This window comes from Lampetra planeri, chromosome 1 (genome assembly GCF_965212315.1).
Source record: "Lampetra planeri chromosome 1, kcLamPlan1.2.h2, whole genome shotgun sequence".
Classification (NCBI taxonomy): Eukaryota; Metazoa; Chordata; class Hyperoartia; order Petromyzontiformes; family Petromyzontidae; genus Lampetra; species Lampetra planeri.
Genome location: NC_136107.1, coordinates 11,476,856 through 11,494,191, shown reverse-complemented (window position 1 = coordinate 11,494,191; position 17,336 = coordinate 11,476,856). Strand labels below are relative to the sequence as shown.

The window sequence follows — 17,336 nt, the reverse complement described above, 5'->3', positions numbered from 1 at the left end:
TAAAATTAATCAAAGTAAAATAAAATAAAAATCACGACGTTTCGGAGGCAACACAAGCCTCCGTCTTCAGGTGGAACCGTCACAGCCATGACAGCTGTATCAAGTAAATGAGAGATTGCAGGAACTACCACTCCGTTTATATAATGGTTGGAGAGGGGGGAAGTGGCAAGTGCAGCACACTTTTTAAATCCTTTATATTAAGTTCGCGTGCTTGCTTGCTTGCTTGCGTGCTTGCTTAGGACCGTGCAAATCTTTCGGTCGTTTTTTAACCCACTTCCCGTGATCCAATCGAGCTGACATTTTCCACACAGACTCGTTGTGCCAGACAATTATTGTTCGTGAAAAGAAATTCCCAAAATTTTACACTTTTTAGGCAAAAAAAATATATTTTACATATATTCAAATATAACGCATTCATGGCTTTGGCTGAACGTCAGAGTGTAAGAGCCCAGAGCGTAACCCCTCCACAGGCCGTGGCGGAGTAGCGCAGTTGGTAGCGCCCTCGCTTCCCATGCCAAAGGTCGCGGGATCGATCCCCGCGTCCTCCACAGGCGAATATATTTTTAAATCCTTTATATTAAGTTCGCTTGCTTGCTTAGGACCGTCCAAATCATTCGCTCGTTTTTTAACCCACTTCCCGTGATCCAATCGAGCTGACATTTTCACACAGACTCGTTGTGTGTGACAATTAATTTTCGTGAAAAAAAGAAATCCAAAATTTTACACTGTTTAGGGAAAACAAATTAAATATTTAATTACCAATTGCTTAATGGTGGCAGACAATCATCTGACGCATAGGTGGCAGCCATCTCAAGCCAGAGGACGAGAGGACTCTAGCCGCCACGCATATAAAGGATTTATAGTGAAAAACTTTGTTTTTACGGGTTTACTTGTTATTCATATGGTAAGGTGAGGCTTAAGAGGGTGAGCCTTTGTTATGGAGAGGTACGGTTTGTGACTCAACCTGGCCTACCTAACAATAGTGTGAAAAGGAGAAACATGGTAAACCTGTAATAGTTGTCTGTCAAATAAGATTGGTCAAATAAGTGTAGTTAAATCTTTTTTGCATGGTTAATCACATCTTTCCAATGATTACTCAGTTTGTAACCATCATCACGGTTGAAATTATGTCTGTGTTTGTATATTTGTATGGCTTCGTGTACAAACCTTTGATGGTAGCCAGGAGGTTTGCAGAGAACCTTGGTCTCATTGCTACAACTTGGTGGGCTCTCATGAAGCTTCAGGTCTTCTCGGCCATGGTCATTCCCTCCCTTCTCTAAGCTTGCGAAACGTGGACCCCCCTAATGGAGCAACTTTGCCAGTTAGAAACATTTAGGCTGGCCTGCCTACGATCCATCCTGGGTTTAACCAGGCTGGATTGTGTGAGGAGCTCACACATCCTTGAAAGATCTGGGCAAAGTTCCATCGGTGAGCTCCTCCGGCAGGCAAGGCTGCGTTGGCTGGGTCATGTAGCCCGCATGCCCAGCCACCACATGCCTAAACAGCTTTCGTTCGGGCGGAGAGAGGGGGCTAAACGGGCGCGGCATGGGCTAGAGAAGAGATAGAGTGATGTGGTACAGCAGGACGTGCAGCTGAGTGGACATGCCGATTACTGGTGTAATAGAGTTCACGACTCTTGGACGCCGGAGTTGGAGGCACACGGGTTTATTCACACAGCACAGTTGTGGCATACAACACTAGAGGGGGTGTCGGCCCCCTCACCCGGCTAGCTGGGGATACACGCGCTAGCTACTTCCTAGCCTGCCTCCTAGTCCTCCTCTAACGGGCTAGGGGAGGCTATCTGGCCCGACACTGGTAAGTCGGGCCCGGTACCCTGAGTCCCAGACCAGCGCTGACAAGAGCACCGGCTCTGGATCTCGGGACCACGCCGCTGGCTCGGTCCTGTTCGGCCCTGATAAGGACGGCGAACCAGGGGTTCCAGGGCTCTAGCTAAGACGTCTTCAGTCTTCACTGGTTAGCTTAACAAGAACCCCGAGCCCTCCGATACATCCCCTTTTATACCCAACCCCCCGCTGAGGGGTGGGGCCCCTCCGGGGTGCCTGGCGCGGACGTCGTAGAGAGCACCTCCCCGTGCACTCACGTAGCCCTGCCCACTGTGTTTGTTTGCCATAAGCTGCCATGCATAACGGGCTCTCTCTCTAACACCCCTACATCACCCCCCCCCCCCCCGCATAGCTTGCAGCCGTCCCAGCTGCCAACATACAAACAAAATGACAATAAAAGCGCATTTACCCCCTGACCGCGCGTGTGCCTCACTATTTTTCAACAATAACAAGAACAACAACAAGAACACAACAAGAACGCAACAGCGAGAAGAGAAAACAACCCGACGCACCCCCCCCCCCCGAATAAATACGAATTCCGTAAAAACAGCCTATATACAATTTGCAGGGAACCCAACACACACACAACACATGGCGAACCCAACATATGTACATCCAATGAGCCGGAAACACACCACCCACACAACACACAATGAACACAACCTATGTACACATCTTCCGGCCTCACAACAGTCTGCGCATTTTAGCGCGCGTCCTTGCAGCGGGCCCCTCACACGGGGTAACCCCGGGTGGCGGACCGTCAGGTGGCAACTGTCCGTCTCGGAGTGAGTCCTCATCCGACGCCGCGTGACCCTTGGCATCCCCAGGAGGGGTGATCGGGCGTGAGCCCGTCACTCCTGATGCACCTGGAGGTGGCACAGCCAGCAAGGCGTTAGGTGAGAGCGACGGAGACGGACCCAGTGAGTCGGTCGACCCCCCACATGTTTGGCCACGCGTGTGTGAAGTGGGGATGTGTACCGCAACGAAGGGTTTTAATCTAGAGGGGTGCACGAACCACTGCCGCTTCCCCCATTTGATGCGCACGCACTGCGGTCGCAAAACCTCGACCACCTCCACAGGGCCCCGCCACGGCCGCACCAGCTTAGAGGAGGTAGCAAGTGGCACCTGGGGACAGTGCAGCCATGCCTTGTCCCCCGGCTTCCACTGCAGCATGTGCGCCCGACCCAGTCTGAGCCGCTCATTCGCTTTCTGACGGCGGTCAGAGTTTTGCATTGCAGCATCCCGTGCCTCAGTTAATTTGGCCAGATTAAATTTTACATGGTCAGCCAATTTAGTTTTACTCTGCGGCGCGGGGATCTGCAGCTGGGCACAAACAGGCGGGTCAGGTTCGCGGCCTTACATGAGGTAGAAGGGGGAAAATCCCGTAGCTGCATGGGGGGCCATTCGGTATGCCGCCAAGACCCCTTGAATTTGCAGGTCCCAATCGGTCTGTGAGTCCGAAACCTGCTGTGACAACATTGACGTGATGGTGCGATGCAGGCGCTCGACCATCCCGTCAGTTTGCGGGTGATACAGGGAGGTACGAATTTTCTTCGTGCCCAGGAGCTCACAGACTTGTTGGAGTAGTTTGCCGGAAAAATTTCTGCCCTGGTCGGTCAGCAGCCGCTCCGGAGCACCTTTGTCCAGGACATATCCCTGAACAAAGGCCTCCACGATGGCTGCTTCCGACTGATTGGCAAGGGGCCAGGCCATAGGCCAGCGCGTAAAATACTCCACACCAGTCAACAAATATCTATTGCCCCTGGGGGTGGCGGGGAATGGGCCCAAAATATCCAGCGCGACAAGCTCATTTATTCTGGACACTTTGATTGATTGCAAGGGTGGGTTAGACTCCCGTGCCGGCGGTTTTCGTTGCGCGCACCGAGGGCATGACCCCAATAAATCCCCGACATCCCTCGTCATGCCTGGCCAAAAAAAATCAAGTTGGAGCAAGGCGAGGGTCTTTTGGGTCCCCAGGTGTAGGAGGCGCTCGTGAGCGGCCCACACCACCTTGCCCCGCAACCCAGACGGGACCACCAGCCGGTGTCGATGGGATTTCCCGTCCCAATGCATCAGCAGACCTTGCACCATCTCCCATGCGTTGGCATCACCCCTCTCCCGCGCAGCACCCCCGACGCGACGACGCCACCCGAGGAGGGAGGTATCCTCCATCTGGAGGCGCCCCCATTCAGTGACGGGCAACCCCAACAGGGAATCTTTTCCCTGTTGTGCGATCGAATTAGTAATCAATGTTTCGTCATCGTCGGCGGCCGCCAAGACCGGAACCGATATGTCCCCCGGAGGCCTGCAACGTCCAGACCCCAGGAGGCATGCACATTCGGAGGTGGTTGGCATGCGCGACAGAGCGTCCGCATTGGTGTGGCGAATGCCCTTACGGTAGGTGGTTTCAAAATCACAGTCCTGGAGAATCTCCAACCATCGAGACAATTGTCCCGATGGTTGTTGAACTCGCAGGGCGTACTGTAGTGCCGCATGATCTGTGCGGACGGTGAAATGCCGACCGTACAGATATGGGCGATACTGTTGGATGAAATAGATAATTGCCAACAGTTCCCGACGGGTGACACAATATCTTTGCTCCGCAGGAGACAACACCCGACTACCGTACGCGACCACCCGTTCCACGCCGTCAACCACCTGGGAAAGCACGCCCCCAATACCCGTGTTGCTCGCATCGGTGTCAAGCAAAAAGGGCTTAGAAAATCGGGGTAAACCAAGGGAGGAGCTTTCACCAGAGCGTCCCGAAGGGAGCGGAAAGCAGCCTCCTCCTCCTGTCCCCAGTGGAACCGAACCCCTTTTGACGTTAAAGCGTGTAGGGGTTTCGCAATCGTCGCAAAATCCGCGACAAACCGTCGGTAATAGGACGCGAAGCCAATGAAACTACTGACCTCTCCCACCGAGGTGGGAGTCGGCCAGGAGCTGACGCACTGCGTTTTGGCGGGATCGGTAGCAATACCTGAGCGTCCCACGATGTGTCCCAAATAACGCACCGATTCGCATAACAGATGACATTTTTGGGGTTTGAATTTCAAATTAGCAGCCCGCATCTTTTGGAAAACCGCCCGCAACCTCTGGAGATGTTCGTCAAATGTTTTACTAAAGACGATAACGTCATCCAAATAAATCAAGCACGAGTCCCATTGCAATCCAGCCAAAACTAATTCCATCAAACGCTGGAAAGTTGCCGGCGCTGAGTGGAGTCCCATCGGCAACCGGTTGAATTGGAACAGGCCGTGCGGTGTACGGAAAGCAGTTTTAGGCTTTGAATCATCGTCCAGAGGAAGCTGCCAGAATCCCAAAAGTAAATCCAATGTGGAGAAGAATCGCGCTCCCGCCAAGGCGTCAAGAGATTCGTCCATCCGTAGGAGCGGGTATGCGTCGGCCACCGAAATTTTGTTAAGGCGCCGAAAATCAACGCAAAACCGCAACGAGCCGTCCTGTTTCTTAACTAGGACGATCGGCGCTCCCCAAGGGCTGGTGGAAGGAGAAATGATGTCGGCGGCTAACATGTCATCAACAGCCGATTTGACATGGTCCTTTTCGGCGGGACTTAACCGAAAAGGATTCTGGCGTATTGGCGCACTGTCACCCGTATCATTATGGTGACGCAGCAGATGAGTGCAGCCCAAATCGTATTTGTCCCGACTGAAAACGTCGGAAAATTCCCGCAGTAGTGTTTTAAGCTGTTGACGCTCTGAATTTGACAGGTCCGTCGATCCCGCACAAAGCGTCTCGAGCCACCCTTCATCGCTGTCCGAATGTGGTCACGGCGCAGGGACAGCGCTCACGTGATTTGCGATGGGTTCCTCACAGGGCACCGGCGTTGCGTGAGCAAGCACGGTCCCCTGTGGGACCACCACCGTCTGCGAGCCCACATTGAGGACCGCGATGAAGGGGTCTCCGTCCCCTCTTACTATGGTCTGGGCCGGAAGTAAATGAGGTCCACTAACCCCGGCCCTAGACGGCCCCAGCAGAACCCCCTGGGCCCCAATGCCCTTAGCGAAGGGCCGCCGAAGTTTCAAAGGAATCAACATTTGTGCCCCCGGAGGAACGCGCACCGTTCTATCTACGAACGCCGGCACCGTCGCGAACGCCGTCCGACTCGTAACGGGGGATGGCAGAAACGCCATGCGTCGGCACGATGGGAGCTCAATGCATCCCTGGTCGATTAATATCCTAATCGGCATTTTGGCCAGGAAGTCCGTCCCCAGCAGGCACGGAACCGCCAGCGAGGAGGAAACAAAAATCGGCCCAGACAATTTAATATCCCCGATACAAATTTTGGCTCGAATTTGTCCAATGATGCCAAGTGAGCCCCCATTAGCAGCATAGAATGGCACGTTAACGGGCATCAAAGGACGGCTCTGGACAGGGAGAATATTGTAAATCAATTCCGAAATAATGGTCGCCGATGCTCCCGTATCGACCAGGATGCGCACCTCAACCCCGTCGATGTGCCCCACAACGGCAGACGACCCCGATGATGCGGCTACAATACGATGGGCCAACACGGACCACTGGCTGGGTTCGATATGAGTACCCAGAGTGGTGCGTGTTGGTGCGATGGTGCGCGATATCGACCCCCCATTCGCTGCGGTGTTTGAGTGTGTGACGGGCGTGTGCGTGGGCCAAACATGAGGGGTGCCGCGACTCGCCGGGTTATGATGACGGAGCTTGGGAAGAGGGCCGGCATCCCGTCGAGGTGTCGTCCCCTGCTGCCGAGGAGAGCGGCACCCCGAGGCGACATGGCCCCGGATGCCGCAGTTGTAACAGCGCGGGAGCGCTGGCGAAGACGATGGATGGTCGAGATGGCCCGAACCGCCCCGGTCCGCCCGTACTCCCGCTCCCTGCTGCCGTTGATGGTCGATGGCGCAAATCTCTTCCGCCGGGAGGGTGGCTGCAGCCACGGCACGCCCGCTCGCCGCCTTGCTGGCCTTCCGTCATTGCGCGAGCAGGTTTGCGTGGAGGAGTCGTGCCACTTGGAGGGAGCACATCTCCGCGTCGTCTTGTGCGACGATGACGATATCCAAGTCGTCCGCCAGCAGGAGTATCTTTTCCGTGACCATGGCGTCGACACCTTTGATGTCCATCCGTGGAAAGGCCGCCTTCGCCAGTGCCAGGAGGCTTGTGCGGTACGCCAGGGGCGACTCCTTTGCCCCCCGCTGGCGATCGTAAAAGAGTTGGCGACAGTCCGACGGCGGACCGTAGACCGCAGCCAGCAGCTGCATCGCCGTCTGCAGCGTGGAGCGCCTCTCCTTCAGTACCGATGTTAGAGTGGCAAGGGCGTCGCTGTCGAGGAGTGCCGGCAGTGCGCGGAGAGCCTCGGCGTCCGTCCACTGTGCCATTTCCTGGTGAGTGAGGAAGCGCCGCTGGAAGCCGCCCCAATCGCCTTCCTCGCCCACAAATTCTTTGAGTGGAGGTAGCCGCTGATGTAACGCAGCGGCTGCCACGGAAGGTCGCACTCCCCCGTCTCCCCCACCCGGCTGTGCCGCAACTCCGTCTCCCCCACCCGGCTGTGCCGCGGCTCCGTCTCCCCCACCCGGCTGTGCCGCGGCTCCGTCTCCCCCACCCAGCTGTGCCGCGGCTCCATCTCCCCCACCCGGCTGTGCCGCGGCTCGAACAACCGAGGGCATCGCCGGTCGCACCCGTGGTGACGTGCCGTCCGTTGGTGATGACGCGGCAGGTACTGTATGCCCGCCGTTGGACTCGATGCTCAACTCGGCCACGCCCTCAACAACAGCTGCGGCGATGGCGGGATTTTAAAAGTGGTGCTCCGTCGAAATGGCGGGAAGGCGCTGTGGTCGCCGGCTGCCGTCGCCCCGTGGCGGTCCAGCAGCCCCCAGCTGTGTGATCTGGTCCAGCATGGCGGCAGCGGCGTACAGCAGCTCCGCCAGCTTAGCGTGTGCCTGCCTCAGCCCCTCTGTCGACGGCTCTCCATTCTCCTGTTGCTGCGGTGTGGACGCATCCGACCCCGACTGCTCCGTGTTTTCTTCAGCCGTCCCGGGCTCCCCGACTGCAATGGTGTCCTCCCCCTCCGGTACCCTGACTCGAGCTGTCCGGCGCGTGTCCATGTTCGTAGATCTTTACTTCTGACACCAGATGTAATAGAGTTCATGACTCTTGGACGCCGGAGTTGGAGGCACACGGGTTTATTCACACAGCACAGTTGTGGCATACAACACTAGAGGGGGTGTCGGCCCCCTCACTCGGCTAGCTGGGGATACACGCGCTAGCTACTTCCTAGCCTGCCTCCTAGTCCTCCTCTAACGGGCTAGGGGAGGCTATCTGGCCCGACACTGGTAAGTCGGGCCCGGTACCCTGAGTCCCAGACCAGCGCTGACAAGAGCACCGGCTCTGGATCTCGGGACCACGCCGCTGGCTCGGTCCTGTTCGGCCCTAATAAGGACGGCGAACCAGGGGAGTCCAGGGCTCTAGCTAAGACGTCTTCAGTCTTCACTGGTTAGCTTAACAAGAACCCGAGCCCTCCGATACATCCCCTTTTATACTCAACCCCCCGCTGAGGGGTGGGGCCCCCCCGGGGGTGGGGCCCCCCCGGGTGCCTGGCGCAGACGTCGTAGAGAGCACCTCCCCGTGCACTCACGTAGCCCCGCCCACTGTGTTTGTTTGCCATAAGCTGCCATGCATAACGGGCTCTCTCTCTAACACCCACTGGTACCAGCGGTGTCAAGATCGGCCTCTGTGGAGGAGGCTCGTGAAAGACGCCACTGGGCAGTTGGTGGCAGTCGGCCTCCAACAACAATGGAGGGCGGAGGAGCAACGCTCACAACAATGAGCGGAGCGCCGGGTGGCTAAAGCACTGCAAGTTGGCACAGTAGGGGGCACAGGTGATGCATCAGCCAGTCATCTCAGTCAGTCGACCCGTGGCACCTGGGTCTGCCCCGTGACCTCCTGCCAGCGGCCGTTCGACACTTCACGTGGCCTCAACGTGCACATGGCCTGGCACAAACGTCGTGGTGATGTCACCGCCACTTAGTGGCGAATGGCGGTTGTTGTTGTGTTACTGTGTGCCTATGTGTGTGTTTCTCTCTGTTTGTCTCTGTGTGAGTCTCTCTCTGCTTGTGTGTCTGTCTGTGTATCTCCGTGTCTATGTTTTGTCTCTCTCTCAAATGTACCAATCTTTGGAAGAACGTAATCAACCCGGTGGGGTGTTGACTGTTGTGTTGGCCGACTCTCTGTGTTGTACTGCATTATATTTCCAAGTTTACTATGTTTTTTTCTCATTCATTTGTACCTGATGATGGTTGCTTGTGTTGCAATCGAAACATCGTATTCTATTATTATTTAATTTAATTTATTTCTACGTGACTTTACCGAAATAATCAAAGAGTAATTCCTGCAGTCACGAAAGCTTCGAATCTAGTTCCGAACAACCCTACAATTAAAATAAATAAATAAAATCGTTAACACTCTTAACACCAAATGTAGTGTACTAATTCAGAGACACTTGTAGAAGGCGTTATCCCTCTTCTTTATTCTGGCTCTCACAGCCATAGGGGATAATTCCATACCGGGTTGGGACAGCCAACATGCTTCCAGACTTACAGCTTGAAGAGGCGAAGACCACGACGACAGCAGCATGACGAGTTCCATTCCTGATAGCAGCAGGTCCCGACTGGGAGTCGGAGCTCGCCTTGTATTCTCCCCTGCGTAGCCAGGCTCCGCCCTTGGCCACGCACCCTTCTGGATCCCCCAGAAGGATCCGAGCTTGGCCCACAGGTCCAACTGGTAGAACGGGCTGCTACCCCTAATTCCATTGTCTTCCAATCTCCCAGCACCACGCGCTACAGTGACGCATTCAATGTCATGACACATACAATAAAACACTTCCTGCATCATCAGTTGGTGGAACCACAATAACACAACTGCAGCCATTAGAAATTAGAATTCGTGTCTCTACATTAAAATTAGCCTGGATGGTGCTCATCTAATGGACCAGCATTCTGAGCAGAACCACTGCTGACTTTCCACAAAAGTGGCACAGAACTTGTTTTGTTGACTCTGCAGAGGTCATGGGCTGAGCAGCATTTGAATGCTAGACATTGAATGCAGTTATAGTGTGCTACTAGAAAGTACTGCAATATCAGGAGATGACGATTGTCGCCTTACAATAATTATAGGCATTTTCACTTTGATGATGGTTGTGAACAATTTATATACTAATATAATAGGCTGATGTTAACGTAAATGTGCGGCTCAAAAAATACTTGCTCACACCTCTGCTTGTGGAAGGATCTCCACTTGATAGAGCTCTAGAAAAGCCCTCTTGAGGGGATTGGCCTTTTCTTAGATTCTGGTTGACGTCTTGAAAAAGGTGTGAGTAGTCACACTTTACCCCACCACACGCAACCTTCCAATCGACTGTGGTATAATCATTTATAGTTCTGGGCGGAGAGTAATGGGGGCATTCAAGATGTATGTATGGTAAACTTCTTTTGTACCGTATGTAGCCAACCATGCTAATCGGAGGTGTGGGAGAGGGACAACAATACTAAACACAAAAAGCAGTTTTAAACAAATTAATTTTCAACCTAGATTTAAAAGTGCATAACTCCAGTGGCTCCCTAATGTTGGAAGTAAGAATGATCCGGACGGTCGCAGAAGCACATCTGAAAGTGCGTTCGATGGTTAGTCAAAAGCCACTGTGAGGATGACCGGAGTTATCGTGATGGTGTATGCTCCTTGACGAGATCAGCACGGTATTGTGGTTGATTTGTGGCAAGCAGTTTGTGTGTGATGAATGCGACCTTGTAAAATGATAAGCAGATATTGCGCCTATCATTCAACAAATCAGTTTAATTACAGTTTTTTAATAGAAGGGTAATTGAGGCACCATTGAATGATCACGGCATGTCATTATATGTATTCATTTAGGTCCGATTATTTTATTTCAAAAACTGGTCCCTGCATCTGTGATGATGTCCACAGATTTACCACACTTTTTTAATGATGGCAGTGTGAAGATATCTCTAGGAAAAGAATGCAACTGGAAAACACATCATGCATGTAAACCTAGGTCAGCTATGGAAAGTAGACATGGTTTAAATCGACGCAATAAAGTGACAAACGAGAGTAGGTTTGGGTATTTTTCTTCATTTAACTGAGTAATTAAAAACAATACATATATGTGCTTAAAGAATAACGTTTACATCTGTTCAAAGTATCTACTGTGGCAAATGGATTAGAAACGTCGACAAAAAAATGTGCAAAACCTGAAAAGTACACTCAGAAGTATGGGCAGGTGGATGCTGGGAATTACACTGAAAGAAAGTGAACACATGGATTATATAGTATATGCATTAGGAATTTACTGGTAGGAACCTCCTGGTTACACCAGCCCACAGGGGATTATTGTGTCCGTCCGTCCGTCGTGCATGGAGGGGCTGGGTGGGGAGGAAGGGGTGGGGAGGGGAGGGTGGGGAGGGGCTGGGTGGGGAGGGTGGGGGGTGCTGAGTGGGGAGGGTGGGGAGGGGCTGGGTGGGGAGGGTGGAGCTGGGTGGGGGGTGGGAGGGGTGGGGCTGGGTGGGGAGGGGCTGGTCACCCCGTGGTGCCCTTATAAAATTCAACGTTTAACCTGCTTACGCCGGCTTGTGCCCGCCCTCACAGTCGGGCATATTTGCGGAATACACCACGCCGCCGTTGACCCTGGCCATTGACCGAGCAACCCAACGTTCCTACCAGCTCTCTCCGCAGGAATGTGTTAATGACTGTTAATAAAATTAAGTAGGTTTGAGTTAGGACACTTCTCTAGAAGAATTGATGGCCAAAGGTTGAGAATGAGGACAGTAGGATGCAAAAGAGGGAATATGCCCGAGATTACATCCACCGCAGAGATGGGATGATGAAATCTACGAATGTACAAATGATAGATTGTCGTTTACAACCCAGAGCTGTGAGGGGTGGCGATATCTTTGTGAGGCTGATAATATTGATGGTGGTGGTAGTTGTGAGGTCTTTTGATGTATACAACTGGACATCGAAATCTTCATAAATTTGATAAGACTGATAATATTGATGGTGGTGGTGGTTGTCAGGTCTTTTGATGTATACAACTGGACATCGAAATCTTCATAAATTTCAGCAAAGGCACATAAAGGGAATAAAAAACGTCCGTGGTCTTTTCAATTTTTGTAAAATATGACACGTATGTAATTCACTGAGAAACCCCCGTCGACTGTTGGAGGAAGTCGTTTAAGGAACTGAACGTGCCTATGCATTGGGTTAATGAATGAACGAAAACGGCCAGCATCCATCTCAATGATTCATTTTCTCTGACCACACAACAGGTCGCAGCCAAGATCCACAATGTCTGCTCTCGGCAGCGTGGCATCTCATTCACAAAGCCCTGTGGGAATTTTCACCCATGACTCAATGTCCTAAAAAACGTCAGAGGGTGGTGTCTATCAGATGGTCGCAAGGGCCGTGTGCGTACGTCAGAGAACGTAAATGCGTGAGGATTGCGGGAATTGCTCAAAGTGACCTTCTGCATATCAGGGGCGTGCTTAATTTTTTTGTCTCACTCGGAAGCCTAAACAGGGACGTCCGGTGAAGTAACACAACTATGTGGCGAGAATATAAATGACAATTGGGTCCTGGGCACAGACGAATTTCGCTCTCAGACAGTCGCAAGCAGTGGGAGGTTACAGCACGATACTGCAAGGACCCATGGCATCCCATTGCCGAATGGGTAAGGAAGCGAACCACATGCAGCGAGCGTTATCTATTCTGAGCAGTTGTAACTTTTAAATGTGTTAAGCAATGATCGTAAATTAATTAAAATGCTAATAATTCACCAACAGCAGGTTGGAGCGGTAGCGCAGTGGTTAGCGCACTGCACTCAAAAACCAGGCTACTTCAGTTCGAGTCCATTCATGGCTAACATCAGTGGGCGAGCGATATATGTACGGGTCCAACCCGCACTGACCAGCGTGATGAAGTATTGTTAAACAATTCCTGAAGGACCTCCATATCGCAGTGGACTGAGAAAATCATTTGAACTAAGCTGAATTTGGTTTAATAGCGAGGCATCGCAAATACTTCTCCTGCGCAGTGTGTGCCAAAATAATTTCTGGCACTGGCAGATGACATCCTCATTGAGTCATGAATCTCATCGAGTGGTGCAGGCGTGGGAAAGTATGGCTTGTGAGCCACCTGGGAGCAGACTTGAGTTCGATCTGACTCGGCTTAGTGCGTGAATTACCCGCACGCCGTCCATCACCACAAGGCGTGCTGCGAAATTCATTGATTGTATAAATTGCCAATTGGGCACGGCGCATTGGGGGCGAAGTTGGTGGATCACACAAGGATCGCCTACTCTTGCCAGTTTGCGAAGTGGTAGTAGAACGAGGAGGTTCGTGACCGTATGTCCAGATTCAGAGTTCTGCGGTTTTCTCTCATACGCAAATAGGAGCGGGACACTTCTGCAGAGGTGACTTGGGACTTGGAGAGCTTGTGCTAATATATTACAATGCAAATAGCAACCCTGCAATTACTTCCTCATGCCACTGCTGGCAAAAGGGTCTCTATTGATCCCCTCTATGGATGGTATTTGACCTACTCTTCCACGCTGGTGAGACATCTTTAAATATAAATGTGAATACCCACACTTTACCCCACCACATGCTGTGACACACACTACGAAAACTGAATGTGGCATGGGTGCCAACACGTATGTCACTCGTGTTGGCAAGCGCACGGAGACACCAAGTGTAGGTGAGTGGCCACGGTGGACGCGAGAGTGACGCGACGAGAGGGTGCCGAAGAAGGCTTCTCGAGCCTCTGCCGCATTGTGCCCACAGGCTGCGTGGCCGTGACGCTGCTCTGGTCGACCGTTCTCGGGTTCCCGTCCCTACCTCTGGATTCGCTGAGCCCTCTCTTCCGGTGCTTCCTGGCCTCGGAGAAAATGTACAACTCCATGGTGTTGCTGCTCGACAAACACGTGAGTTCCAGCTTCTCGTGTACAGTTCTTGAAATACCCAGTCAAAAAAAATTGGCTCCATTATTTCCTTGTTACAGCGTAAAGTGCAACTTCCGTTTTTGCGACACAAGCATGCAGTACATGTCACACTGATACAGTTTAACGCGTTTGCAATATTAAGATGAGCAGCTAAAATAGTGCTATAGCCTGGCCCTGTACATTAATTATATCGTTTATGCTTTGGCATGCAGGCTGTAGAAATGTATTTGGTGGATCATGACTGTGTTAACTGGATTATTTCGAATGGTGTTCGCGGCTTGCTGCAGAGGAGGTTCACGATCCGATTCCAGCAGTAGCTTAATAATGCGCGCGGATTAATTAACCGTGAAAATACGCTCCCTCTGCTTCACAGTGAACCTTAAACACCCCGTGATGTAATTCACAAGAGTAGGCCAGGATATGCCATCGTCATGGTTGAATTTGTCGAAAGTTTACAAACTACCCGCAAATTATGCAATGGAACATACGAAGCAATAATTGCAGCCGACTGCAAAAACTTTCTAGGACCCTCCTCAAAAAAGTCATTACATTCAGTGAGGCTTTGATGGTTAAACAATCACAATAACAATGTCATTCAATATACACTACTCTGTGGATTTTATAGTGTTGAAATCCGACCACATTTCAAGATGCTGTATGGAAAGAGTGGACTTATTTTATATAGAAATTGGAACAAAGGCTGGATAAAGTGATATGACAACAATCATAAACTATTATAACCATTGAAAACCTTTCCAGAAGATGTCTCAGGAAATTTTACCACGTCTGATGTGGCAGCCAGTGACTATGTTGGACGCATTGAGTTCAGCTACACAAAATGTAACCTTTAACCCGGCCACACATCAAATAATGGTGCATGTGCAAAGCATTCCCCACAAAATGCTAAACATATTCCAAATTATAATATTTGCTTATGTAAATAAATTAAATTTGCATTGTGGCATAACCGAAGGACGTTTCACAGGGAAGTAGATGTTTTTCTACCATAAACTCAAATTGCCAAAATCATGAAATTTGCCGTTCTAATCTGGATTTAATGTTTTTAATTCAGTGGTTAATATAAATTAATCATATAATACAAGATAGTCGTGCTCATCATCATCAGCCAAGGTCAATCATCTGCTGGATGAAGGCCTCCCCAAGCTGCTGCCATCTCTCACAAACCTGAGATATAACAATCCATCTCGCAGTTGCACTGGAGCTGATTTAATCGCTCCATCTCCTCTGTGAATATACTCTCAAAAGCGTTTAATTCTTTGGCTTTGTCATCATTCTGGGTCATCAGCCATTACCTCCTTTAGCGACGTGCCTTTCCCAAGCCTAGACGCACAACTACCTATTTCAACGAGGGTATGCAAGATCTGACTGTGGGCCCCCCTCCTTTCGCTAGATTACGTTTACTGAAATCGCTACAGATGTTTTCAACCCGTATACAATCATACGTAGGATATAACTATATCTATTATTTTAGTTATACCGTGTATTTGGTTTAGAGTCTCAATATTAATAAAAAAATATATATAAAAGTACAATACTCACAATTAAGTTATCTATACGTCTTGCTTTCCTGCCGGCCCATCGCTCTAGCATTTCCTCAAAAGGGGTGGATAGCGCAATTTTATGCTGCTCTATTGATATGATAGCCAGATGCGTTAATCGGGATTCGTCCATGGTATACCGCAGATCATTCTTTTGAAAAAAAATTCTTAACACGTTTTATTTGTTTATCTGTTGATTCGGGGCCCCCTTGTGGCCGACGGGGCCCCTATGCATCGCATGACGCTGCAACATACCCCATAGTTACGCGCCTGCCCAAGCCCACTACTTTTCTAAACAGGTTTAACTCATTGTAATTATATATATGTGTTACTTAGGGGAATCCAATATGTGTACACGGGGCTACACTTTAAGTCTGGTTATGTAATGCCTAAATAAGCGTTTGTTTAAAAACAACGCAATGTGCCGTGTCACATGTGCGTATGTCTAATTGCACCTTCACGGTGCAGTGCAATGCTCATAGGCGCTGCGTGGAGGAGCTGGATGGTGACATCCTGGATGGACCCGTATCCACGAGAATAGATTCCTGCGACCAGGACTCTTTACAAATGGTAAGAATCTAAATACCCTTTGGGGATGAACTCTGTAATTCACAAGTGTGGTATTGACAGATTGGAACCTACAGAGAAAGTCACTGGAATGGTCAGAGCCAGCACTTTATATGGAAATTGTTGTTGATGTGACAATGCATGAAGGTATTAAAGAATAAACTGTCTATTGGTTGGGCCAGGCATCGTGTCCATCATTTTACATTTTCTCAGTCAGTGCGACCCGTGTGACATTTGATAGAGTTTGCACAATAAACAGTCCCTACTCATAAGCATATACTGTAAGTTAAGATTAGACATGTGCAATGCTGTCATTATAATATTAATGGTTTAGACTAAGCAGCAACATAGTATTGATTATATAATTTAAAAGTATGCAATGTGATACTAGGCAGTCCCGTGACTACGGATATTATCTAAACGTCTACATTGAAAGTAGAGTATATGGCAATAGGCAGCACAATTAATCTGCTGAAGCTACCTACTTGATTTAAGTTGAGTAGCAAATCCCGCAAAGCCTCATCGCATTATCAGCCTTCATTGAAATATATACTTAAGTCGTGTAAGTTGAACAATGCATTTCTTTCCAGGACCCAAAGTATACAAAATGCCTGCAGAACATTCAGAGCATATTAGAAAGGAATGAAAAAGAACTCAATCAACTGAAGCAAATCGAAGCAACCTTGGCTGTAGAAATCGACAAGATTGTTCGTGATATAAAGGGCCTTCTATCCCGAGTCAAAACACAGGTAAATCCATGCGACAATGGATTTTTAGAGATTATTTGATCAATGTGTTCCACCTATCCCCACATGCAAGTATACTCAATAACGATTTGTCCATATATGTATTCCAAGCAGGGCATTCCTGACAAAAGTATTGAAACTTGTTGACACTCGTCTAGAATTCCGTGGATAAATAATTCTGATAATAATCATTATTGAAAAAATATGCAACCGAAAAGAAAAACGTGTTTGTATACATTAAAGTGTTTGTATTATTGGCTAAATATCATAACCGCTAATCCATTGATGATTTTTACTATCGGTGAGCTGCTGTATCGTGTGTCGTTCAATGGTGTGAAATTGGTCATGTGTTGCAGTTGAAGGTGCCGCAGGTACGCATTGCGAGGCCTGTGGAAGTGTTGCAGCCTGTGCCAAGCATTCACGGCAATAGCTGGATGTCTACAATGGCTACACTACGCGTGCTGAAGTTGTCCGTTGTCCAGGCAGAGGCAGTGGATCGCAGCTTTGGCATACTGGTCAAGTTTAACTCCAGACAGCGTTCACACAAATCACTTGCAACAGAAACAAAAACGACGAGAGGCCAACCAACCACAGAAGCAAGCACGATATCGGAAAAGTTTATCGA

General features: G+C 50.1%; 1 long non-coding RNA gene across 1 annotated transcript; it reads left to right on the top strand.

Moving 5' to 3' along the window:
* Positions 1 to 13,686: 13,686 nt before the first annotated feature.
* Positions 13,687 to 16,841, top strand: LOC144720306 (uncharacterized). Its single transcript, XR_013585775.1, has 3 exons — positions 13,687 to 13,821; positions 15,867 to 15,968; positions 16,556 to 16,841. It is a non-coding gene; the product is annotated as an uncharacterized LOC144720306 (long non-coding RNA).
* The last annotated feature ends 495 nt before the right edge of the window (positions 16,842 to 17,336 follow it).